The following is a 27461-nucleotide window of genomic DNA, read 5'->3' on the forward strand; positions in this document are numbered from 1 at the left end:
TCACAGGGAGAAGTGTGAATGCCTGAAGGATAAATTGCAATTCTTCGGCCATGTGTTCTCTTCAGAGGGATTTGCACCGTATCCTGACAAAGTTGCAGATATCAAGAATGCTCCGGAGCCCACCAACGTGACTGAAGTCAGCAGTTTTTTGGGCATGGTGAACTACTGCAGAAGGTTCATTAGAGACCTGATGTCCTTTACACAGCCCCTAAGAGACCTGACCAAAGCCAACACATCCTGGTCCTGGAGTCCAGTCCATGAGGAGGCGTTCCAGGCGATTAAAGATACCTTGTCAGCAGACACAACCCTGCGATATTTTGACCCCAGGAAAAACACTACTATAGCGGTGGATGCCAGCCCAACCGAGCTAAGAGCTGTACTCCTCCAGAAGCTGCAAGGAGATGAATGCACTCCAGTGGCATACACGAGCAGATCATTAACAGACACTGAGCTAAGATATTTGCAGATCGAAAGAGAAGTAATTGCTATACATTGGGGGTGTAAGCATTTTCATCTTTATGTATATGGCCACCCATTTACTGTAACGACTGACCATAAGATTCCAAGCCACCTCTTGGCATTGAGAAGTGGATGCTACAATTACAAGAATACAATTGCAGAGTGGAATATCGCCTAGGCCAAAACAATCTAGCAGATTATCTATCCAGGCATCCAAGGGCAGCGACCTCCTCTGAAGAAAGTGAGGCTCCGGAAACAGAAGAATATGTGAGGTGCATAGTGGAAAGGTCCTGACCACGCCCCATCTCAGTCGAGACCATTCAACAGGCCACTGCCCAGGACAAAAACCTGCAATGAGCCATACGAGCAATGGAGAGTCAGGCATGGCACACCATGCGGAAACAGTGGCGTAGCCTCACACCGGATGCACAGACCATTATGGAGGACCTCTACTGTGTCTGTCAAGAGTTGACTGTCAGCAATGAAGGATGTCTCCTCAAAGTTCTCCTAAGAGACGGATTCCCAGGCAGCAAGTTCCGAGCAGCGTATGACGATCGCCAATGGATTGTATCTTGGCGACAAGGCTCATTAATAGTATCGCAGAGAGGGGCAGAACAAGTTTTCCAAAACATTTCTCATTTCAAAAGGTTCTGGTCCCCACCTGTTACCCCTGACGTAGATTTAGTTGACAACCCTGTCGTGTTTCACAGAGATGATGTCTTGGATGATGGCATGGCGAGAGGTTCAAAGTCGATGAGTGATCCTGAGAGAGGTAGTCCGGAGTCCCTGGATCCAGAGAATAATGTGGGTGCCAGGGGTAACACTGATTTGTCACCATCCTAGACAACTGTGGAGGCGCAGTACGAGTTGAGACAGAAGTCCAATCCCTCGACTCGTTTGCAAGATTATTTTCTCTGAACGTTTTTGCATTCTGGTTTATAATACAGTTTGAAGTGTGTTCGTTTGTTTTGTGTTTTGGCAGGGAAGTAGTGTCGCACCCATGATGTAACGGTGCCGCAACCAAAACCAATACTGAATGGGTTAAGAGGGGCGTTATGATGTCGACTCCTCTGGTTTCTTGTTGTGTGGACATGGCTCAAGGGTCTTATGGGTTTGTAGAATGAATCGTGATGCAGCCCCTCAGGCGTGGCCTCAGTGCGTGCAGTTTGCTAGCAGCACCGGAGAACGCCCGTAAGGCTGTATACACTAACAATTTAAAATGCGTGTGTGTTGTTAATTATTGAGACAGGGGAAATAATGGAGCCGGCGCATCCCTGAACCCGACTACACCATAGGTGGGACAAACTTCCTACCGAATGAGGTAGCCAGGAACAGTTTTCTATGTGTGTGACGGCGACACCTTGGGAACCCTTATTTATGTTCTCCAGTCGGGGGATTCACTCATTGGAAGGTTGCTGAACCTTATTCAGCCAATCCAGGACTATCCCTTTGTGGGCAGACTTTCGTGCTACAGCGCTTCCTTCCTCCCCTAACACTGGACACTCATTTTCACATACTTACCTGTACCCTTCGCCTTGCCCTGCAATTGCCTGCAGAGTGGGAGAACTTGGCTGGAGCAGGTGTCATTTTGAAGCCTACCATTTCACCCTTCAGCTGTCCTGGGTGCAACGCCAGGTTATGGCTATTATTCTCATGCCAGACCTTTGCATCAGCCAGTGCACTTATTTGTAGAAAGACTGGTCTTGGACACGTTGCAACAGAGGGGACTGTTAAAGTTATTTTCAGTGGAAAGAGCACAGAGGGGTCTCGTTCTCTTGCTTGCACCAGGTGCACGACCTACAGCAATCATTCACACACTTTAAACTTCATTAACCGGGATTCCATCCCGCATGGGGTGAGGAAGAAGGATCACCTGCAGATAGAAATGTCCAAAGTATTCTCCTTTCCTAAAAGTACACAAGCAATAACAGACATTTGATGTTGTCAAGAAGTAGTTGAGAAGTAAAGGTATAAAGTATTTGATTTTTTTTCTGAACTTCTTAAAGTGTTATCTGACTGCAAAACATGCCATTGTACTTCCCTGAAGGGTGCATCAGACTACAGTAGAATGAAGACTGGTTAAGGGCTGGACACAGCAATGCCGGAGGAACGCAGTGGAAGGGAATGATGAATAGCAATACTTGGAACTATATTCAAAAGCAAATCAAAGGCAGTGGACAGAATGGATTCTAGCTGATTACTGTCTGGAACTGTAGTCCACTCTCAACACCGGTGGAGCGGTCATATGGTGACACTACCGCAAGCAGTGAAGGTGCTCCAGAAATTATTGTGATTTGTATGGGAGCAATTCGTTTCCTCCCCTGGAAGGCATCTGGCAGTGAGATGCTTTAATAAAGGGAGAGGGAATTAAAAAATTCGAATTTATTGTGTCTGTCTATTGTAGAATTGAGTTCAAGAAAATGTTTTATTGTGCATATGCCATCTGCGTGGTGTTCTAGCACTCTTAGCCCACCGGGTGGCTGTATAGGGAGGTGCCTGAGTGGACAATTCTTGTGTGTTTTGTGTTTAAAATGGCAAGCACCATGTGAGGGATGGTTGATGCAGTACGTTGGGGCACTTCCCATGGACTGTCACCCAGCGTTTAAGTGGCTAATATTGACCTTACGTATAATTCTGGACTGCCAAAGAGCTCGCTGACAGGATAAACAAACATTGACAAAGACAACAGGTCTCGAACTGTTCTTAGATCGACAAACCATTCAACTTGGCACTCTCAACTATTAAAACATGGGATTCCGAGGAATCGTCATAGCACTGGAAACATATTTAAAGAAAAAGAGTCCCACTGCTTATGTTAATCACCGTTTACCAACGGCTACATACATACCGTTGGCATTTATAATTGATGATTTTTCTTCTCAAAGATTCTATTGATGTTCTCAGTGAAAAGCACACATATTACAGTTTCCAAGCATATATTTGCTGTAGAAAATATTGGAGCTGTGGGTTAAATGTATTTCTTTCAAAATGCCCACCAGGTGCTCACCGTGGTGTATACAATCTGGAGATGACTGTCCAAAGCACCTTACTGGGGAAGAGCTGATGGCATGGCAGGTGTCACCTCGTCATGGTTATCCCCATCTGTGCATGAACTCATGTCGTACTTATTTATCACACACATGGCCGAAAAACAGCTGAGCACTGTACAGGGTGAACATTAAAGACACAGTCAACATGTTAAGAAGAGAAGCTGTTCTTCTGACGAGCTGCTTGGCTCAGGACTTCAGGGGTCGAGCTCTGCCACAAAGAGTTTGTGGTTAATCAAGCGGGTGCCTTACACCTTAATGGTAATGGTGCTTTCTGTCCTACTCAGCAATGAAATGTCTCCGGAATGCAACGGCAAGCTGCTCTACTACACACTGAACTCCCGAGGCAGAGAGATACTGTCTTTTGGAACAACTGCAGGACACTGAAGAAATGAAAGCATTTCCTGGGTTGTTCTACTGAAGGGATTGGTGTATTAAAAACAGTCCCCCCAGAACACCATCCACAAGGAGATTGTTTGATTGATACCCCCAATTTTGGTAAAAGGTTCCCACCGGCCTCTGCAGACCTCATATGTGCTTGAGAATGCGCAGGCTCCCGTACATGATGTCATAATTATCAGAAACACAGGCAGACTGTAACCTCCTCCCTCGCTTTGGGCCTTGATAAACAAACAATTTATGTGCTTATATGGCTTCAGATAAAATCTAGGAGGGGCTGCCTTTAACATTCAATAAAAAACACACGCCAAAAAATTTAATGTGAAAAGTAATCTGGTGCCCGTGCAAAGCACTGCAGTGTTCTCGGTCCGATTTCCCGCTATTTAGAGAAAGAAAAAACAGGTGGGGAAAGTGAAAAAAGAGGATGGGAAGCGGTTGGGAGAAAAGAAGAAACTAGAGGAAATGAGGGGAAGGTAAAAAAAAAAAAAAAGAAGGCTCTATGATATGACCAGCCGTGACCGTGTCATAGCGCTTTGTTTTTTAGCAGAAAAAGTGCCTGAACCACAGTGCGAGCAGCAATCATTTGGGCTTGGTCCATGTACCATCTGGATTAAAGCAAGTGACACATGACAATCACTCCCAAATTAAAAGGCGCCAAAGAAGAGTGACAACAAATCTAAACGAATGTTGAGCAACAGGCGGGTAACAAGCCCATTACAGGGAGTGCAGAATTATTAGGCAAATGAGTATTTTGACCACATCATCCTCTTTATGCATGTTGTCTTACTCCAAGCTGTATAGGCTCGAAAGCCTACTACCAATTAAGCATATTAGGTGATGTGCATCTCTGTAATGAGAAGGGGTGTGGTCTAATGACATCAACACCCTATATCAGGTGTGCATAATTATTAGGCAACTTCCTTTCCTTTGGCAAAATGGGTCAAAAGAAGGACTTGACAGGCTCAGAAAAGTCAAAAATAGTGAGATATCTTGCAGAGGGATGCAGCACTCTTAAAATTGCAAAGCTTCTGAAGCGTGATCATCGAACAATCAAGCGTTTCATTCAAAATAGTCAACAGGGTCGCAAGAAGCGTGTGGAAAAACCAAGGCGCAAAATAACTGCCCATGAACTGAGAAAAGTCAAGCGTGCAGCTGCCACGATGCCACTTGCCACCAGTTTGGCCATATTTCAGAGCTGCAACATCACTGGAGTGCCCAAAAGCACAAGGTGTGCAATACTCAGAGACATGGCCAAGGTAAGAAAGGCTGAAAGACGACCACCACTGAACAAGACACACAAGCTGAAACGTCAAGACTGGGCCAAGAAATATCTCAAGACTGATTTTTCTAAGGTTTTATGGACTGATGAAATGAGAGTGAGTCTTGATGGGCCAGATGGATGGGCCCGTGGCTGGATTGGTAAAGGGCAGAGAGCTCCAGTCCGACTCAGACGCCAGCAAGGTGGAGGTGGAGTACTGGTTTGGGCTGGTATCATCAAAGATGAGCTCGTGGGGCCTTTTCGGGTTGAGGATGGAGTCAAGCTCAACTCCCAGTCCTACTGCCAGTTCCCGGAAGACACCTTCTTCAAGCAGTGGTACAGGAAGAAGTCTGCATCCTTCAAGAAAAACATGATTTTCATGCAGGACAATGCTCCATCACACGCGTCCAAGTACTCCACAGCGTGGCTGGCAAGAAAGGGTATAAAAGAAGGAAATCTACAGTAATGACATGGCCTCCTTGTTCACCTGATCTGAACCCCATTGAGAACCTGTGGTCCATCATCAAATGTGAGATTTACAAGGAGGGAAAACAGTACACCTCTCTGAACAGTGTCTGGGAGGCTGTGGTTGCTGCTGCACGCAATGTTGATGGTGAACAGATCAAAACACTGACAGAATCCATGGATGGCAGGCTTTTGAGTGTCCTTGCAAAGAAAGGTGGCTATATTGGTCACTGATTTGTTTTTGTTTTGTTTTTGAATGTCAGAAATGTATATTTGTGAATGTTGAGATGTTATATTGGTTTCACTGGTAATAATAAATAATTGAAATGGGTATATATTTGTTTTTTGTTAAGTTGCCTAATAATTATGCACACCTGATATAGGGTGTTGATGTCATTAGACCACACCCCTTCTCATTACAGAGATGCACATCACCTAATATGCTTAATTGGTAGTAGGCTTTCGAGCCTATACAGCTTGGAGTAAGACAACATGCATAAAGAGGATGATGTGGTCAAAATACTCATTTGCCTAATAATTCTGCACTCCCTGTATAGAAAACAAAAGTGTTGCAAGCCAGAGCCATGCTCACCCAGGCTCGACCTAAAAAGTGAAATTTTGAGTTATTCCTGATACAACCCCATAGACATGATGTAGTCTTGTTGCAGCAAAAACATTTGAGAAACTCAAACTGTGATCTCTGGGGCAGAGGTATATATATTCTCTAGGGCATGCAGGTTCTACATTTTGTTCCAGATGTGTGGCCATATCTATCGCAAAGTATAAACCGTTTGTGACCGATAAAATCTAGACAGACCGGCAGGGACAGGTACGTGGGGTGGTGAAACATTGCATTAATGCCTGTATATCTCCCTTCGTGGCTACAGGAGGCCAAATTGCGAAAGGTAAGGGCAGTACTTCTGAATTTCTTAGGGGATGTAGGTATGATAGGTAGGGATATTATTTGACGATGAATGGCATGGAAGACAGGCCTGCCACTTTCCACCAAAGTACAAACTGAAGAATTTTACTGTATTCACGTGGCAGGAAAATTTCTTTGGCGTAGCACATAGGAGAACAAAATTGCTCTTATTCCTCTTGCGCACACAACTCCTTTACCAAGCTCATCTGTTTACACTGTGGGAGCACCCAACTAGATTCTAAGTCTTTCACACAAGATTCCTCACTAGGGAGATCTCAGATCACTCACACCGCTGTAAATACTGCAGTCAGCAATCCAGCATGTAGCTGGTAAATGGCATTTAAGATAGATTGCTTCCGAATGATAAACAAAAAAGATAGACAAATAACAAGAATAAGAAGTGGACAGGATATTTGCATTGCCAGAGTCATTCACAGATTTGAAGTTTTGTTTTTGCATTCTGTACAGTATTGCTCAGAACAAAAGTCAACCACCAGAGGGGGCGTGGTCTGACCACGGAGCGTGATGGCCGCCTGATCTGCGCGCTCCGTGAGATGACTGGGCCGGGCCGTGGACGGGGGGGGCTGGTGGGGCATGAAAATCCGCCCCCGGGGGCGCACAGCGGATCGGAGGTCACCGTGCGGGTGAGGCCGCCTCCCAGGAGAGTCACAGAGCAGGAGCTCCGGAGGAACCTGTGCAGGAACGAAGTGCCCCAGGAGGGAGCCCGGAGCCGCGGCCTCTGGCCCTATCAGAGCCCGGCGCCACTGAGGACAACAGAGCTGCTCAGGAGCGGAGGGGGCACTCCTGGGCACTAAATTCTTGCTGACCCCACCCCCCACCGACGCGCCGATCAGCTCTCCACGTTGCCGTTGGAGTGCTGCGTACGGTGGGGGCGGAGAGCTTTGTATGACCGGAGCCCTGGTGCCGCGACGCCCTGGGAACTGGGGCCAGCCTTTTGCAGCAGGCATTACGCCGCCTCCCGGGGGGGGGGGGGGCAAAGAGAACCAGTGAGAGTCTTGTGCAGAGCTGGGGGCCCTGAGAGACCCTGCCCTTCCCTCCCAGTGGGGGCCCACCTACTCCCCCTGTGCCTGCCTGCCCCCTCCCCACCATCCACCCGGCTGACAAAGAGGGGGGGCAGTGAACCATCAGGGGCCACGACGGAAGACAGAGACGCAGGTCGGCCTACTTCCTACTTTTTACTCCTTACTGCTGGATACACTGCCATGCCTGCTGGATATAGTCCGTCCGCCCCTCCCCAAGCTACGCTACCCGAGATGAATAAGAGCCCTGGAGGAACTCTCAGCGAGCGTGAGTCAGCATCTATCACCACGATCTGAATGACATCCTTATTGGGCTGCCAACTGAACTTCGTCCTCGCTCCGTTACCGTGGATGTGATCTGGTGCACTCACTGTGCATCAAGGTGAGGAGGGTACCAGTGCAGCGTCTATTGCAAGGACCACAGGAGGATGACCCACGTCAGGACAATAAAGGATCCGGTACCCCCTACCCACTGGAATTCCCTGGCTCCGGCTCGTTGGGCCTGCAGATCGTGATAAGTCACCCCTTTGCGATTGAACAGACACCTCCCCCCTCCGGATTGTGACCTCCTTCCACTGCCAGAGCACGGACGACGCAGTGGCCCCGATGGGACTGAATCACCCACCGGCTATGCCACGGTGAGAACGGGAATCCTTCAGCCTATCTCCCCCCCTCTCTCCCAACCACCTACCCATCCACACAGAGTGGGACCAGCTGCAGCTTTGGGAGGGGACCACTGAGCCCTCTGGTCCCCCCCCACGCAGCCGTTACCAAGCCCTACGACGGAGGCCAAAGATGCCAGGCGGACGGTCGTCCCACAAGAACACGGGCAAGCCGGCAAGGCAGTTACTCTTCTCTGAGGCCTTACTCCAGGCGAAGGGGGTCCCTCCACCGACGGCGACACAGCCCTCTACCACACACCAAGAGATGGCGGACCCAGCCCTGGAGTCTACAATGGACCGTATCCTTCAGGAAATTTCGGCAGTTGGCCGTAGATTGGATGGGATGGATAGTGCAATGGTTTCATTGGCGGCGGAAACGAAATCCATCCGTACGGAAATTGCAAGCTTTCAGACACGCATCCTGGGATTGGAACAATGAGTGTCAAAAGTGGAGGCCCATGCCTCTTCTTTCCAGGACAGAGATCAGGAACTCCTCTTTCTTTTTAGCAAGTTGACGGACTTGGAAGACAGGAGCCGAAGAGACCAGGGTGGTCATTACAACCCTGGCGGACGGTTTTAAAGGTGCGGTAATACCGCAAACAGGGCGGCGGAAAAAAAAAGGTAATTATGACCGTGGCGGAAACCGACAAGAAAGACAGCCACTTTAACACTCCACCCGCCACGGCGGTACAGACAAGCAGCGGGGTGGTCACCGCCAACAGACAGGCGGAAGACAATGTACCGGGGAATTGATTCTGTAGATCTAAAAGCCATGTGTATTACGTTTAACAGAAGATTATCAATTGTTATTGTTAATGCTTATATACGATCGGTCCCAAATGGCTCCGAGTCCCATACCCTGGCTATTCTGTCTGAATTTGTAGGCAGCCTCCACCCCTCAACTATTCTAATCATAGCTGGAGATTTTAACTGTACCTTCGAGCCTTCTATTCTCACAAGTGGTTTAACTGATGAAGAAGATGAGCAGTGGGGGATCCCACAACTATCTATTACCCAGCCTTGCAAAAAATCTCGGGTGGCCATGCAATTAGCCACATTATGTTTAAATCATGGCCTTAGGGCCTGTAACGGTAGAACTCCATCTGATATGAACAGCGCACCTACTTTTAAAAGGGGCATGTCAACAAGCACTATTGATTACTTCTTGGTCGATGTTAGGTTGTGGCCCCAATTGGTAGATATGAAAATAGAAGTAAGATGTGACAGTGACCATTTCCCCTTGCTCCTTACTCTTTCTGGAGAAACGTTCAGGAGAACACTTAATAACCATGTCACAATCATTCCGCCATCTTGTTGGAATAACAAATTCACCAAGATTACATGGCCAAAAGTGGTGTCCAACCCTCATCATATCAGAGCAATATATCAGATTTTTTAAAATAATTTGGCAGAGTATGAAGACCAGGCAGTAGGGAATATTCCGATTCTCAAAATACATGACAACATGTATACCCAACTACGGTCTTTTTTTTATAAAACAAGGCGGTCAAAGACACATGAAGGGAAAGGGGCAAGCAAGGGATGGTTTGATGAGAGGTGCTCAAAGGCTAAGTCTGGGTTAAGAGTTGCAGTAATGTCTGGTTCCCAGGGGGAAATTAAACAAGCCAGGTCCCTATACAAAGCAACTTTGTCTAATGCTAAAAAGCAGTGGGAGGATTCCCTGTGGCAGGAATTATTAGATGCTTCCAGAGAGAAGAACAATAAGCATTTCTGGGAGCTTCTGTCTAAAAGAGAAAATGGAGGTAGGAGTTGTCCCAGCAACCATATCCAACCAGAAAGCTGGGTAGAGCATTTTACTACTCTCTATGCCCTACCAGAGGGCCCAATGGACACCAATGTGGTCCACTCTCCAACAGAATTGTTGGAACCAAATTCCCGTATGGCCCCCCAAGTGGAGTCTCAGTGTGTCCCTGAGCGTTGCCTCATTTTTAAAATAGAAGAGACCCTTGAGGCTATAAATAGCCTAAAACCTGGCAAAGCACCTGGACCAGATAAGCTCCCTGGAGATCTTTATAGATCAGAACCACATATCTGGTCCTGGTATATAAATGCCATTTCAAATAGTATAGCGGCAGGGGGGCAAATTCCAGGTACATGGAAGGGGGCAGAGATCATACCCATTTATAAAAAAGGGAATGCTAATCTCCCAGCCAACTACAGGCCAATTAGCCTTATAGACAACCTACAAAAGATCTTTGCAAAACAAATTTTACAGAGGTTAATCAATTGGGTTGAGGAGTACCAAATCCTTTCCCATCTACAGGCAGGGTTTCGTGCAAAAACAAGCACGATAGACCAGGTTTTTCGATTGGCCATATTGCATTGGAAATATGTATTTGTGGCCAAACAATGCCTGTATGTGGTATTTATAGACCTGCGATCGGCTTTTGATTTGGTCCCAAGAGCCAAACTGTGGGAAGTGCTGGGTAGATTGGGAATCCCAGAGGATCTATTACTCCTGTTAAAACGACTGCATGAGAACACTTATGCCCAAGTGAGGTGGGGTGAACAAGGCGAACTGACAGAACGGATTCCAATCAGAAGAGGAGTTTGCCAAGGCTGCGTGTTAGCCCCCCTACTGTTTACTATATTTATCAACGAAGTAGTAAAGGCTGTGTCCACAGGCCAGAATGATGCCCCTTCCCTGAATACACAAAAAATCCCTATCTTGCTCTTTGCCGATGATTCACTCCTCATTTCTAAGACACCAATGGGGTTGCAGACCCTTGTTGACCGGTTTAACCAATTCTGTAGCGATTATGGGCTGGAGGTTAACATTAACAAAACAAAATTGATGGTCTTATCCAAGGGACCTAGGAAAAGATGTTCCATCCACATTGAGGGAGTACCGCTGAAGGAAGTAAGCTCTATAGATTACTTGGGAGTTAGGTTAACCAGTAAACTACTATGGGAAGAGCAGATTACGAAAAGTGCAGGGCTCCTTCAACATAGAGCCTCATCCATATTGCGTTTTTATCAAAGCTCCTTTACAAAGGTTGTTTCCCCAGCAATAAAAATTTACACGGCTAAGGCTCAAAGTGCAGCCCTGTACGGAGCGGAGGTATGGGGTTACGCTAACTGCAATAAGATCAGTGTGGGGGAAAACAACTTTGCAAGGGCTTTAATTGCATGTCCACGCACTACACCCTTGCTTCCAATATTTCTAGATCTGGGGTTAAGCCGAGTAGCAGATCTAGCTACTCTAAGACCTCTCCTTTATTGGATTAGATTATGGACAACCCCCGAACTAGATATATATAAGACCGCATTACTCGATTTACTGAAATGCCAAAATGCTAATACTCTTCCCTGGATTCGCCATGTGGCCCATTGGCTTAGGCTTTTGGGCTTGGGCGACTATTGGGAAAATCCCCACAAATTAGAGAGACGGCACAAAAATGTTTTAAAGTTAACCTATTGGTCTTATGTTAAGGACAACTACATAATCCATAAATCCCATGGTCGCTTAACTAATTCCTTTACCTATATTAAATGGTCCCCAAAGTTTGAATCCTATTTGGATGTGATACCGGACTTGCAAGGCAAGAGCTTATACGCAAGGTTTCGTTTTGGCTCACTGCCCCTGATGTCATTGATTCATAGGTGGGGGTCGATTAATCTTCCCGATACATGCCCTGCCTGTGGCAGTATTTTTGAAACCATTGAGCATTTTATGTTCTTCTGCCCAGCCTATGCGATTCCGCGAACAAAATGGATCCGCAAGATTTGCAGGCACATGGGATTCAAGAATTGCTCCTTGGCTCTACGGGTTCTAAAAAGCCATAATTCAGCTGACGTAATTCTTTCAGTAAGTAAGTATTTAGCAACAGCCTGGCGCATACGTTGCCATCTTCAAAAAGTTATTTAAGGTCTTATCTCTATATAGGTAAGATTTAGAGCCATATGTGCAAATCAAGTTATTTTTTTAATATTTTACACCTATTTACAGACATGTATTTATTTATTTACTTAAGAATTATTATATTCTGTTTTATGTGCTTTTATGGTCATTGATGAACTAAGTTGATGATGAAGATGATCTGGATGAAGTGGGTTGGATAGGGCTTGGAATAGATTTTTCAGACATTATGTAGGTAATCATTATGTGTTTCTGCCATTTTAACACTAGTTTTAGCCATAAAGAGCTATTTTTTATGCATCTGTCTGGCACTCGTGCCATTTTAACATGAATCCGATAACCATTTTAAGTTAATATATAAGCTTTTTATCACACTGTGCTTGTGTCTTAACGACTTGACAGTGCTTAAATTTGCCAAATGATTGTGCCGGTAGTAGGCTCTCTTTGTTAAAGTATGCCATCTAAATTATTAAGGAATTATATTATTATGTAACATCAAATCAGCACTTTAAATTTTTACATCTTGGGTCGGATAGTTTGTATTTATCTTGATGATGATACCATCTGGGAAATATGTATTTTGAAATCACCCCATATTGTTTTAAGAGTTTTAAATATTTGCACTATTTTAACGTTATGAAGTAATTGTCTCAGAAACCCTGGTATCTAAATGTTAAGTTATGTATCGGGATCAATGGTGGATTATAGTAGGCCATTGCCTATAGAAGCTTTTCCTATTCTAAACCTTACTATTTTCAGCCAGTGTAAAAGTATAATGAAGAAAACGTACCTTTTTTGTACAATTTAATATGTAACTTTTATGACCTATGGTCGAATAAAGTATATGATGATGATGATGATGAATGTACCGCCCACAGTATCACAACCCGCCAATCCGCCACCTTTTCCGGGGCGGATTCACCGTGGATAAAAACACGGCGGAAACAGCTTTTGCAATGGGAAAACGCTCACCTTAACACATCCCACGAGGAAGGAGGACACCATGGAGCCGGAATTACAAATCCTCCCTGCCCTTGTCTTCCTACTCATCTACGAGCACCATCGCCGCCGCCGGCGAAGACAACGGTGAGCACTGCACCTACAACATAGGGGAGGCAAAAGTCAGGGGGACACATACGCAACACCCCCACCCTCGCACATTACAACACACACACCAATGCATTTACAAACATCACTGTAACAACCCACAACACCCCGGGAAGAATGCAAAGACAAAAGGAAATCAGTTCTAACATTGTAATACATGTTTCTAATATATACAGATATATATAAACACATTCAAAAGTATATACATTACGAGAAGTAGTGCAGATATGCACATCTCAATGTCCGTGCACCACTGGGCCAAAAATGCATGGGCGAGGCCCACACAAGATACCTGTCCACAAACGGAGAGAACACTGCCGGGGCATCAGAGAGAAATACAACAGACACCTCAGGGGGAAGGGAAGGGGGGGCACCTCAGCCGGATTACAGCACCACGCCACATCCACGACGGGGCTCCATGCCCATTGATGTATCCTGGGGAGTGCAAAGCCACAGTCTCTCAAGTCTCACAAGTGGGTGGGTTGCCCACTGTACCATCCTGGGAAGTGCAAAGCCACAGTCTCTCAAGTCTCTACAGTGGGTGGGTTGCCCACTGTACCATCCTGGGGAGTGCAAAGCCACAGTCTCTCAAGTCTCACAAGTGGGTGGGTTGCCCACTGCATTATCCTGGGGAGTGCAAAGCCACAGTCTCTCAAGTCTCACAAGTGGGTGGGTTGTCCACTGCCATATCCTGGGAAGTGTAAAGCCACAGTCTCTCAAGTGGATAACAGCCTCCACTGGTTCTGGAGGGGGAATGGTGCCTAGAGTGCTTCATCCTGTGAAGGACAGAGGTAGTGGATGGATCTCTCCACTGGTTCTGGAGGGGGAATAGTGCCTAGACTGGATTAGGCTCCCCGTGACAGTTCCTGTCCCGTCACTGTCCCAGCTGTACATGGGATAACGATGCTTGATGTGGCGGTCTTTTCCTTCTGCAGCGGTGCTCTGCCCTGTTCAGCGGTGCTTTGCCATGGCGGTGTCTGGCCTGTTCAGCGGTGCTTGCCCTGTTCAGCGGTGCTTTGCCATGGTGGTCTCTGGGCTGTTCAGCGGTGCTTGCCCTGTTCAGCGGTGCTTTGCCCTGTTCAGCGGTGCCTTGCCATGGCGGTCTCTGGGCTGTTCAGCGGTGCTTGCCCTGTTCAGCAGTGCTTTGCCCTGTTCAGCGGTGCTTTGCCATGGCGGTCTCTGGGCTGTTCAGCGGTGCTTTGCCATGGCGGTCTCTGGGTTGTTCAGCGGTGCTTTGCCATGGCGGTCTCTGGCCTGTTCAGGGGTGCTTTGCCATGGCAGGGTCTGACCTGTGCATTGGTGTGTGGCATGACGGACCCTCATTGCCCTGCGGGGCTGTGGCAGCCGGGGCCCCAATACTTGTGCCCTCCTGGGCACTGACTCCGGCGGTGGTCTCCTGACCAGTGACGATACTTGGGCCCTCCTGGGCAATGACTCCGGCGGTGGTCTCCTGACCAGTGACGACAGTGCTGGCGGTGGCGTCCCGGCCACCGGGGAGGATGCCGCCCTTCTCCGCCGTGCTGCTCACACCAGGCTGTGCAGACTTCTTCTGGCCCTTCCCCACCTTTGGAGGAGTCACAGCTGACTCTGCAATCCCCCTGGGACCCTTGTGAGTAGTTTTGCTTCCAGGAGTCATCACCCGGTCCCGTCGGCCACTTTCCAACTTGAGATGCTTTACAGGGGGTGGACTGGCAGTGCCTTGGCTCCGTGTCACACTGCCTGCCCTGGTGGCCGGTGCACTCCACACACCTGTAACACGCACCACTGGTACTGGAGTCTTTTTGGCTGAGGCCCTACTACGGGACTGATGAATTGGAGGGGTGGGAGTAGGGGCAAAGAGGTCAACGTTGCAGAGGGACAGTTTCTGACGAACACTGGGATGGGTAGCTGGAGGGGGTCTGGGAGTGGAGGAAGAGGAGGTGGTTGTAGGAGGTGTCACTTTAGGTGTTTTGGGTGCAGGTGCAGGTACTGGAGGCTGTCGTGAGGTGAATGGATGTTGGGTGTGTGGGTGCCCGCGTTTGTGTACTTTTGGATGGGGCGTCACAGACACACTGGGAGAGGACACAGGGGACGTGTAAATGGGAGTGGGGGTGGTGAGTGCAGGTGAGCGGGGTGTGGTGCTGGGTGTTCTGGTGCGAGTCCTAGTGCCTGTAGATGTAGTGCATGCAGGTGAGAGTGTAGAAGATACTGGGAGGGAGGAGGGAGACGACGAGGAGGGGGACACAGTGGAGGCAGTGGATGTTGCTGTGTCTGCATGTGGGTGATGCTTGTGTGAGTGCCTGTGGGTTGTGGTGCCTATGTTTGCCTGAGCTACTTTTGGGTGTTGAGGTGTATGCATGCTTGTCTGATGGTGTGCTTGGGACAGGCTGGGGTACAGGGGATTGGGTCTGGGTGGATGAAGTTGGAAGGGGGAGGCTAGAGACAGGGACAATGGCTACCATCAGTGTTGAGGCCAGAGATTGATGGGTTCAATGATGGGCAGCTTGACCAGAATGAATGCCCTCCAGGAATGCATTAGTGTGTTGCAATTCCCTTTCTACACCCTGGATGGCATTCACAATGGTAGACTGCCCAACAGTGAGTGACCTGAGGAGGTCAATGGCCTCCTCACTGAGGGCAGCAGGGGTGACTGGGGCAGGGCCTGAGGTACCTGGGGCGAAGGTGATGCCCACCCTCCTGGGTGAGCGGGCACGGGGCGATCGCTGAGGGGCTGCTGGGAAGGCGGTGCTGGTAGGGGAGGTGGCGGCTGTACCTGTAGAAGTGGGGGGCACAGATGGTGCCGCCACCACAAGGGAGCTCCCATCGGTGGACGAGTCCGTGTCGCTGGTTGGTGATCCGGTGACCGACGTGTAGCTCCCCTTGCCCTCCGTCCCACTGGTGCATTCTGAGTCCGTGGTGTGGCCCTCCATGGCCATGTGGGATGCAGCTCCCTCGTGCCCCGGTGCCACTGTACCTCCGCCTGATGATGCACAAAAGAACAGGGAGAGCAGAAAAAGGGGAGGGGACGACAGAAGAAAGACAGGTTGAGAGCATGGCTTACCGCTACCGTTGGCGGACAATACAGACACACCAGCCCCCTGCACTACGCCGTGCTCTTGGCCTCTACAGATGCAATTCCTGGGATATGGCCTACATGGCTATGGTGGACATCTGCACACATGGATGCCACAGGGGCATCTATACCTGTACTTGGCCCACTACTCAGGTGGGGTGGAGTGCCACATGCCCTGCATTACGGAGGGGCCTAGCCTACGTATTTCTGCCTGGCCTAGGTACACCCACAGCCCTCCTCCCCCACCCAGACCCTCCAACTGAGCGCCAAGTCCACAGAATGAGAGTGTACTCACCCCCTTGTGTCTGCTGTGATGCCCTCAAGCGTCCATCCAACTCCGGGTAGGCCACCGCCAGGATCCGGAACATCAGGGGGGTAATGGTGCGAAGGGCACCCCTCCCACGTTAGGAGGCCATCCCCAGCTGAGACTCCGCCGTCTTCTTGCTCCTGCAGCGAATGTCCTCCCATCTTTTCCGGCAGTGGGTGCCCCGTCTCTGGTGGACCCCCAGGGTCCGGACTTCCTTGGCGATGGCACGCCAAATGTCCTTCTTCTAATGGGCGCTGACCTACATGCCATGCACAGGGGAAGAAGAGAAGTCATTACCAACTGCACCGTCGAAGTGAGTGGCCCACATCCCTACCCTTGCCATGTGGCACATGCATTCACAGTCCTTCATGTTCCCTGAATTCTGCCCCCTTCCCTCTTACAACCAGCCCTCTCCACCCAGGCATAGCCCATACAACGTGCTCCCTGTGTACTTACCTGTTGGTCTGGAGGACCGTAGAGTAGCGTGTACTGGGGGAGGACCCCATCTACTAGCTTCTCCAACTCCTGAGCAGTGAAGGCAGGGGCCCTTTCCCCAGACGCAGCAGCCATTGTCTCTTCCAGACCGAGGTCACAGCAGCACTTGCAGTGTAGGTCCTCTCCTGTCGAAGATCAGGTATCGAGTGATTGAACAGATAGAAAATGGCGGTCACGTCCGCGGCGGTGACGTCCCATCACCGCCTGCGCACTTCGTCATTGCCTCCTGGGACCCATAGGGTACAATGTTAACCAATGCAGCATTGCGCCGCGGTCAAGACTGCCTACCGCGACGGGGTACAACGCCAGCGCAGTTACCTCACATTCCCATTGTCCCAGTTTAGAGGTCAGGCAGCCGCCATTTCAGGGGCCCACATGGCTTCATTTACTACTGCGTCACACATAGCTAGGCCTACACTCAACACACATACAGGAAGAGTTTTGTGTTTGGTGTCGTGTTCTGTGTAGCTGTGGGTACATACCTGGGAATTTGTTGACTCTGTGGTCGCTGTTGTCCTGCCTAGGCACCGTCAGCTGGGACATTTGAGAAGATGGCGGAATCCTCCGGTGTACCGACCGCTGGTGGACCTGTTGACAATGGAGGAGCAACATTTAATCGTCACCTACAGGTTTGACCGTGGCACTATCCATGAACTATGTACCCAGTTGGAGCCAGACCTGATGTCACCAATCCGCCATCCCACTGGAATACCCCCTGACGTGCAGGTGCTGTCAGTGCTCCATTTCCTTGCTAGTGGGTCTTTTCAGACAACAGTGGCCATGGCATCTGGGATGTCCCAGCCTATGTTTTCCAACGTGTTGTCTGCCCTGCTGAAACACGTAAGGAGATACATCGTTTTCCCTGAGGTGGAGGATTTGCCCACAGTGAAAGGTGACTTCTATGCCCTTGGACATATCCCTAACATCATAGGTGCCATTGATGGGACCCATGTGGCTTTTGTCCCCCCCCCCCACAGGAGTGAACAGGTGTACAGGAACCGGAAGAGTTATCATTCGATGAATGTACAGATGGTACGTTTGGCTGACCAGTACATCTCACAGGTAATTGCTATGTTCCCTGGCTCAGTGCATGACGCCTACATCCTGCGGAATAGCAGCATCCCTTATATGATGGGTCAACTCCAGAGGCACTGTGTGTGGCTATTAGGGGACTCTGGTTACCCCAACCTTTCCTGGCTATTGACCCCAGTGAGGAATCCCAGGACCAGGGCAGAGGAACGGTACAATGAGGCCCATGGGCGGACTAGGAGGGTGATCGAACGCACCTTCGGCCTCCTGAAAGCCAGGTTTAGGTGCCTCCGTATGACAGGTGGATCCCTATTCTACTCACCCAAGAAGGTGTGCCACATCATCATCGCCTGTTCGATGCTTCACAATCTTGCTTTGCGACGCCAGGTGCCTTTTCTGCAGAAGGATGGTCCAGATGGTGGTGTTGTGGCAGCTGTGGAGCCTGTGGACAGTGATGAGGAGGAAGCTGAGGAAGAAGACATAGACAACAGGGAGTCAGTTATACAGCAATATTTCCAGTGACACACAGGTGAGAAACACTTTTTTTCACATTACATTCACTTTCACACTTCTACCTCTATCCTGTCTGTTATTCAATAGCAGTATTTGGTCACTGAGTTGTACCTTTCCATTACAGTTTCACAGGTGTGGTTACCAACGTGTGTCATCTGTTGCATCCTTCAAGGACTTGTGATGTGTGACATAGGTATGTTGGCTTTACAATTGGGGACGCATTTTGACACTGTCATTGATAATACAAATTTACAAAATCACAGACTGACTCCAGATTGTTTTGTGGTTTTTAATATGGTGATGGGGGATGGTGGAGGAATGTCCATGGCAGAGTCCAGTCAATTGGTCACACAGGTGCACTGCCCATATGGGCATAGGAGGTGGAGCTGGGGCAGTTTAAGTATGGACAGGGTAACAAAGTGGGACAGTGGGAGGACAATCAGGGTGGTCTCATTTCCTGGCGGGGGTCTTGCCATCTTGCTCTGTCCTGTTCCTAGATCTCAGGGACCGCTTGCGTGGTGGTTGTCCATCTGCAGGGGGTGGGGTGCTGGTCCTGTGGCGGGGCATCCTGTCCACTAGCGCCGGCGGAGGTGGTGGGCAATTCATCGTCCATGCTAGTGTCAGGGGCCCCTTGGAGTGCCACGGTGTCCATCATGGTTTTTTGTATGTCCTTCAGCACCCCTACGATGGTTCCCAGGGCGGAGCTGATGGTCCTGAGCTCCTCCCTGAACCCCAAATACTGCTCCTCCTGCAGGCGCTGGGTCTCCTGAAACTTGGCCAGGACCGTCGCCATCATCTCCTGGGAGTGGTGGTATGCTCCCATGATGGAGGAGAGGGCCTCGTGGAGAGTGGGTTCCCTTGGTCTGTCCGCCCCCTGTCGCACAGCAGCCCTCCCAGTTCCCCTGTGTTCCTGTGCCTCTGTCCCCTGGACCGTGTGCCCACTACCACTGCCCCCAGGTCCCTGTTGTTGTTGGGGTGGTGGGTTCTCCTGGGTTCCCTGTAGTGGTGGACACACTACTGATTGACGTGTCCTGAGTACGGAGGTATGGGCCCGCTGGGTGGGTGCTGTGCTGGTGTTACCAGAGGGTGGAAGGTCAGTGTTGGGCTGTGCCTGTGCAAGGGGAACCGACTGTCCCGAGGCCCACGATGGTCCGGGGTGGTTATCAGGATCCAGTAGGGCAGAGCTGCTGTCGTCACTGTGGGCCTCTTCTGTGGGTGGAGTGGAGATGTCTGGACCCTCCTGTGTGGTGATGTTCCTTAGTGGTCCTGCAGGGATATAAGAGCATGATTATTGCATGAGTGTGTGTAATGGTGTGCAATGGGTGGGTGTTTGTGTACCCCAGTGCAAGCATTCCTGTGTGTGGGTTTGTGTGATGATGGTTAGGGGGTTGTTATGGGTATGTGCAGTGAGCATGCTTTGGAGAGGGGTGACCATGCTTAGTTGTGTCATGCAGGGCTTGGTGTTGGGAAGGGTGGTTTGTGTTATTACTACATTAGTGAGGAGTTGGAGTGATAGGGGAGGGGGTGAGGGTGGGGGTGTGTGATGGCATGCATGTAGGGTGGGGGATATGATAGTTAAGATTTGACTTACCAGTGTCCATTCCTCCACCGACTCCTCCGAGGCCCTCTGGATGCATGATGGTCAAGACTTGCTCCTCCCATGTTGTTAGTTGTGGGGGAGGAGGTGGGGGTCTGCCGCCAGTCCGCTGCACCGCAATGTTGTGTCTGGAGACCACTGAACGCACCTTCCCCCGTAGGTCGTTCCACCTCTTCCTGATGTCCTCCAGATTTCTTGGATGCTGTCCCACTGCGTTGACCCTGTTGACTATTCTGCACCATAGCTCCATATTCCTGGCTATGGATGTGTGCTGCACCTGTGAGCCAAATAGCTGTGGCTCTACCCGTAGGATTTCCTCTACCATGACCCTGAGCTCCTCCTCGGAAAACCTGGGGTGTCTTTGACGTGACATGGGGTGGTTTGGGTGATGTGTGGGGTGGTGTCAGTGTTGATGTGTTTGGTAATGTGTAGTCGTGTGTGGTGTATTGTGCGTGTAATGTTGTATGGGTGATGGTGTTGTGTGCCTCTGTGTGGTGGGGTTCTCAGTTGCTGTGCTCTCTGTCTCTCTGGCGTTCGGTCGTGACTTGTGGTCGTAGGGGTTTGTGGGTGATGAGGGTGTGTGTTTTATATTGTATTGATTGTGCGGGAGTGGTGTTTGTATGTGTATCAGGTGTGTGTATTTTGATTTGTCCAATGTGGCGGTGTTTTGGAGATGTGTGTGTATTTTGAGCGCGGCGGTGTGTACCGCCAATGGAATACCGCGGTTGAAAGACCGCCGCGTGGATTCGTGGGTCGTGATAGCATGGGCGTGTTTCTGTTGGCGTGACGGTGGAGGATTTGTTTTCGCCAGTTTTACACTGACCTTTGGTGTGGCGGACTTGTGTGGGTGTCTGAATTTCGGCGGATTCCGAGATGTGGGTCATAATAGCTGTGGCGGAATTCCGCGGCCGCAGCGGTGTATTGGCGGTCTTCTGCACGGCGGTAAGCGGCTTTTACCGCCAATGTTGTAATGACCCCCAATGTCCGTTTTATAGGATTTCCTGAAAACATAGAGGGTGAGGACCTCCACAGATTCCTGCGAGACACACTGCCTAGGCTGACTGGCACTACCCTTGAGCCACCCACGGAGAACCGGTACGGACGCTCGCCCCGACCGATCATAGCCTGCCTTCTTCGCCATACACATGCCCGCCCACTCATACAGAAAGCACGTACACAAGGTCCTTGTCAGCTAGATGGACACACAATCCGAATATCGGCAGATTTCTGCAAGGAAACCAGCGGCCGGCGTAGGGCATTCCTGGCCCTTCGTCCGCGACAACGCCAGCTGGAAGTGAAATATGGCCTGTTCGATCCGGCGAGAATGTGGATAGCAAAAAACGGCGCATCCGAAGACTTCTATGATCCAGAAGACTTACGCTCTTTCTTGGATGGTTTGTCTCTCACAGACTCTTTCACCTCGACTCCACACAGAGACACAATGGCTGCAGATCAGAACACCCCCTCCCACGACCTTGTCCCAGGAGGGTCAGGGTCTGCCCACCAACTTCCTCTCCCCTGCCCCAGGGGACAGGACTTGGAGAGACTCCTTCACAGCCACGGCGACAGGGGACAGGTAGTACATGCGGTGGCACTTCATATGCAGGTGGCGGACAGAGACAAATCCTGCTCCCCCTTAAAACCCCTAGCGGAGCCCACTTGAACCTGTCTTATCCCCTGGGATAGTTGAAACCGAGAACCTTGCGACCATGGCCCCTCCTTGGCCTGGAAACTGCGAATCCTCTACTGACCCATCGGCTGGCTGAGTACCGTTCTTTTCATTCCTGCATAATGTTAGGTGTTTTTTATTATACCTTTGTTATTCCTGTCAAGCAAAGTTTTCTTCTATACATTAAGTGGGAGTCAAGCAGAATAGACTCATGAAGACCGTTCATGCTCTGTCGGGTCTGATGACATGTGGGACAATACATGCTTCTTAAGCCTCGTAGCCCTGCAATGGCTTTAATGACATAGCTGTTAATATAGTGAAGATTGATTGAGTATTTCTCATTGTTATATCTCCGTTTTTGAGGTTCTTGTGTTGTTCTCCACATACTCTCTCCCTTTAAGTTTAGTCACTTATATTTCGCCCCGCCACTCCCCCCCTCCCCCCCTTTTTTTTCACTGCCTCGCGGCCCCCGCCCCCCCTCCCCCCCCTCAGAGGGCTTATCCTCCGGCTGTGTGACGCTGCGTTGCCTTACCCCCTTGTTAGGGGACACCAGATCAAATTACATCTTATCATGTCATGCTCCTCCAGGGGGGGAACCCGGCACCGGGACCATGGGAAGCTAGTATCAATGGACAATGGTGGCCCTGCGCTGCGCCCCCGTCCCTGGCCGCGGCCCGGCCAGCCTTGCCTCGTGCTAGGACTAGTACAGTCCGGGTATAGACCCATAGATTAAAGTTTAGGTTTCCTGGGGCTTTAGTTTGCTCCATTTTTCTCCTCCTCCCCCCCTTTCCTATTTCTTATTTTTTATCTTCCCTTCTATTTTCTATTTCCTATTTTCTCTTTCCTCTTCTTCTTCCCCCCTGTGCTTCCCCCCCCCTTTTTTCCCTCCTCGATTCTTCTCTTTCCTGACCCTCCTCCTTTCTCTTTTTCTCCTTTTTTCCTTTTGCTCTTTGCTTTTCCCCCTCCCCAATCGGGGCTGGCTCTGCTCTGGTGTGTCCACCTCCTCGCCTCTCCTTATTCCGCTCCCACACCCTACCCCTCCCTCATAACCTCCTTCTTTCTCCTTCCCCCTCCTCCTTTTCCCCCTACCCCCATCCACACACTTATTCTACATTCTTACCTTCTGCCTCCCGTTCGCTCCATCTTCCTTCCCTTCCTGATATTTCTTTCTATTTCGCCCTCCTCTCCTTCTACCCCCCTTCAAACCCTCTTTCCCCACTCGCAAGTCACTCGGTCCCATATTCTACAGCACCCCGCACCCCCCACTCCTTCCCCTGTCCTCCTACTTCTCCTCTTCACACCTCTGCCTCCACCGCTTTTAATAGCTTCACCCCATGGCTGGACCTCCGTTTGCCTTGCCTGCCCCACTACAGGTTGTCTCTTGGAACGTCAACGGTCTCACCCACTTCATTAAACGGAAGAAAATACTTTCGTACCTTAATACCAAGCAGGTGGACATAGCCCTCCTTCAGGAAACCCACTTGACCAGGCTCAAATCTGATAAACTGCAAAGGGACTGGGTGGGGACGGCGCTCTCCAGCTGTAGCAGCCCTCCGCTGGACGACCAGAGCACCATGCGGCAGAAATGTGGGACTACGATATTGCTGCGAAAGAGCCTGCCCGTTACAGTTACCAAGTCATGGGTTGACCCAGAGGGGCGATACATATTTGCCAAACTGAAGCTGGGAGGTGCCTCGCTATGCGTGGGATCCGTCTATGCCCCAGTAGGTCCCAAAAGAATTTTTTTTCTCTGCAGCAACAGTCTCTTGACAGAGATTGGAGCTGCCCGGTACATTATCAGCGGGGACTGGAACCTAGCCCGAGATACCAGATTAGACAGGACAGAGATCTTTGGACACCATCAATAATGGAGACAGAGCCTTACAGTCCGAAGTAATGCATGACAACGGCCTGGTGGAACCATGGAGATTGAAGCACCCGAGTGATAGGGAATATACCTTCTTATCCCGAGTCCAAGGCACCCAATCCCGACTGGACCACTTCCTCATTTCTCACAGCCTTGTAGCACAAACGCAGGACTCTCACATACTGAGTGGGGGCTTGTTAGACCATTCCCCGATCTTACTAGCCCTTCAGCTGGTCATGGTGTCCTCAGGCCATAAACCATGGCGATTTGCTGCCCAACGCTACCGAACCCCTCAGGGGAAGGCGCAGCTGCAGGCACACACATCCACATATATCCGGGACAATCTTGGCTCAGTGACATCCAAAAGGATTACCTGGGCTGCGGCCAAAGCAACGATACGGGGACAGATGATGTGCGATGCCGCACTGGCAAATAAAGACAGGGCGGAGCGGCAAATGACTTTAGAGAGTGATATCACACGCCTGACGCAGCGCTACACAACCCACCCCTCCCTCTCCACCCGCAGGGACTTGGAGAGAGCCCGTATGGCCTTGAACAAACTCTTTACCTCCCAGGCTGAATATGCGCTACAACGCCTACAGGGACGGCACTATGAGCAAGGGGAGAAGGCTGTCCGTTTACTGGCCGCACAACTTCGTCAAACAGCGTCGACCTTAGCTATACCGGCTTGCAGGGCCCATTCAGGAGAGATCCTCACGCACCCGCAGGACATAGTGGACGAATTTGCAACCTTCTATCGCTGCCTCTATACACAGTCCTCCCCTGCCCAGATAGAGCCTTTTTTCAGTACTGTCACCTTGCCCTCCCTCTCCGATGAAGGCCGGGAACTGCTGGGGGGGGGGACATCACCCGCCAGGAAATTCTGCAGGTCGTCTCTGGTCTCCCGTACCACAAGTCGCCAGGAGAAGACGGATTCTCAGCGGAATTCTATAAATGGGCAGGGGAGGAGACACTTGATGTTTTACACGGGGCGCTGGACGAAGCTTGTCAGACCGATTAGTTGGGTGCTATATCCAACTCCGCCGTCATTGCTGTCATACCAAAACCAGGTCGGGACCCTCTGCTTTGTGGCAGCTACCGGCCAATATCTCTCTTGAACGGTGATATTAAGATATTGGCCAGCGTTCTAGTGGCCCGTCTGTGCAGGGTCACACCGTCGATTATACATCAGTCGCAGGTCGGCTTTGTGCCGGGCCGCAGCTCATGGAATCACCTTCGTACACTATGCCATGTCCTTTGGGAGGTTCGGAATACCCCTGAGGCAACCTTAGCACTGTCCCTCGATGCCGAAAAAGCGTTTGACCGAATAGAATGGCCATACCTTTTTGCAACGCTAACAAAATTCGGTCTGGGAGACCAATTTATTTCCAAAGTACGTCTGCTATACGACCATCCCACTGTGGGGTCAACTGTGGAGGCTTCCTCTCGGATCCTTTCCCTATCTGCAGAGGAAAGAGGCAGGGCTGCCCACTCTACCCCCTTTTGTTTTTACTGGCACTTGAGCCGCTGGCGGCTGCAATTCGCATATCCCCTGGGATAGCGGGTATCCCCCTGCCAGGCGGCATCACCTCTAAACTCTACCTGTATGCTGACGACATCCTACTTACTTGACTGACTTAGACCACTCACTGCCTGCTCTTATGGCAATCATGGATGACTTTGCTCCCCTTTCGGGATATCGGGTAAACTGGGATAAGAGCGAAGCCCTCCCTCTGTCATGAGGGACGACGAAGTCAGTGATTCTGGGCTTCCGCTGGACCCCGAAACACCTTAAATACTTGGGGATCCCTGTCAACCGTAGCCTGGAACGCATGACGGCGGACAATCTAGATCTTCTCACTGCCCGTGTGAGACTCGACTTGACAAATGGGCACAGCTTGGCCTCTCCATGTGGGGCAGGCTGCAGGTGGTGCGCATGGTCACAGTCCTGCGTTTCACATATGTAATGGGACTTCTCCCTCTTCTGATACCCCTATCCACGTTGAGGTTGGTGGACGTCGCAATCAGGGCCTTTGTGTGGGGAACCACACACCCCACCTAGCATCTGCCAAGCTCATAGCACATAGGTCACATGGCGGAATGGGACTCCCTTCGGTGGAACATAACGCCCTAGCCCTCCATCTATCACCACTGGCTGCCACATTGTCTAGCCCTGCAGAATCGCCACAATGGGTGTCAGTGAAGAGGGAGTTGCTCTCCCATAGAGGAGACCTTAATGGATTGTATCGCATGACCGCCGTCCCCTCCGATGACCCGAATCCGATCCTGAAGGCGATGGGTGTAGCGTGGCAGAGGGCCCACCGCCTCTTAGGTGTTCACCCCTCCCTCCACGCCCAGGCTCCCCTATGGCATAATGATAGTATACGCGTGGGGGGTATAGCCCTGAACTGGCCGCATTGGAGAGACGCCGGTAAAACTAGCCTAGACCAGGTGTTGGAGACCAACAGGCTCAAACCCTTCACTAGTCTGAGAGAGGAATTCCATCTCCACCCTACGCAGAAGTGGAATACTTACAACTCCAGCATTATATGCGTCAAAATCCTGACAGTATTTATTGGGGACTGCAACCCTCACCCATAATAGCCTACCTGAAGACATGGGGGAAACATAGGGGCGTTATGGCTGACCTGTACGAAGTCCTTATTAGCCACCTATTCGCTCGACCGGTCTTGGATAAGCTGCGCCTGCAGTGGCAAACCTGCCTCCAGCTGACTTTTGAGGAGGAGGACTGGGCAGACACGGTGGAAACGCTGGACAGAGGGACTCATGAGGCTGGCCTAAAGTTCTGCCTCTTCAAGATAATCCACGATTGGTACTGGAACCCGATTAAGCTACATAAGATCGGCCTCCTTCCTTATGCGTCGTGCTGGCACTGCGCGGAACCGTGCTGTGATCTACTTCATGTACTCAGCAGCAGCCCATCGGTGCAGCCTCTATGGAAGGCGGTGGAACATGCCCTGGCGGACTTCATGCTACTTCCAACTCCCTTACCCCCTTCGTTGCTCATGCTGCACGACATGACCTCTCTCCAGGCTTTATCACGATGCAAAAAAGACTCTTGCATACAGCCCTGGCAACTGCGCAAATATGTATTCTATGACACTGGAGATCTGCGACTCCACCCACGCCCGAGGAATGGATTGTGGCTATGATTAACATAGCCACACATGAGAGAGTCATTTACAACCTTCAGGATCAGGCTGCCATCTTTTGCTCAGGTATCGGCTCCCTTCCTTCCTGATGTCTAACCAACATCAGTCACTACTGCTGCTCACCAGCCGACTCCACGTACCTCCTGCTCTCCTTTTCTTTCCCCCGTTACCCCTCCCTTCTCTCCCTTCCTCCTTTTCCCACCCACATTCCCCCTCTTACCCTTCTATCATCTCATACCTCCCCTCCTTCTTTGTTTTCCTAGCCTTGGGACACTACACTTGGCCGATTAGTTTCTCTCACCCCCCTCACTCCTTCTCTATTCCTCCCCTCTCGTCTACTTATCTCTTCCTTGTTGCTCTCTTATTTCCCCTCTCTCTCCTTCCTCCAACACCAGATCCCTCCCCTTCTGTTCTCCCAGCCCTCTATTCTTTCTTCTTTTTTCTTTCTCTCTCTCTTTCCTTCTTTCTTTCTTCTTCTTGTTTTTCTTTTCTTTTTTGTCTCTTCTCTTCTTCTCCCCTT

Source organism: Pleurodeles waltl, chromosome 5, assembly GCF_031143425.1.
Source record: "Pleurodeles waltl isolate 20211129_DDA chromosome 5, aPleWal1.hap1.20221129, whole genome shotgun sequence".
Taxonomy (NCBI): Eukaryota; Metazoa; Chordata; class Amphibia; order Caudata; family Salamandridae; genus Pleurodeles; species Pleurodeles waltl.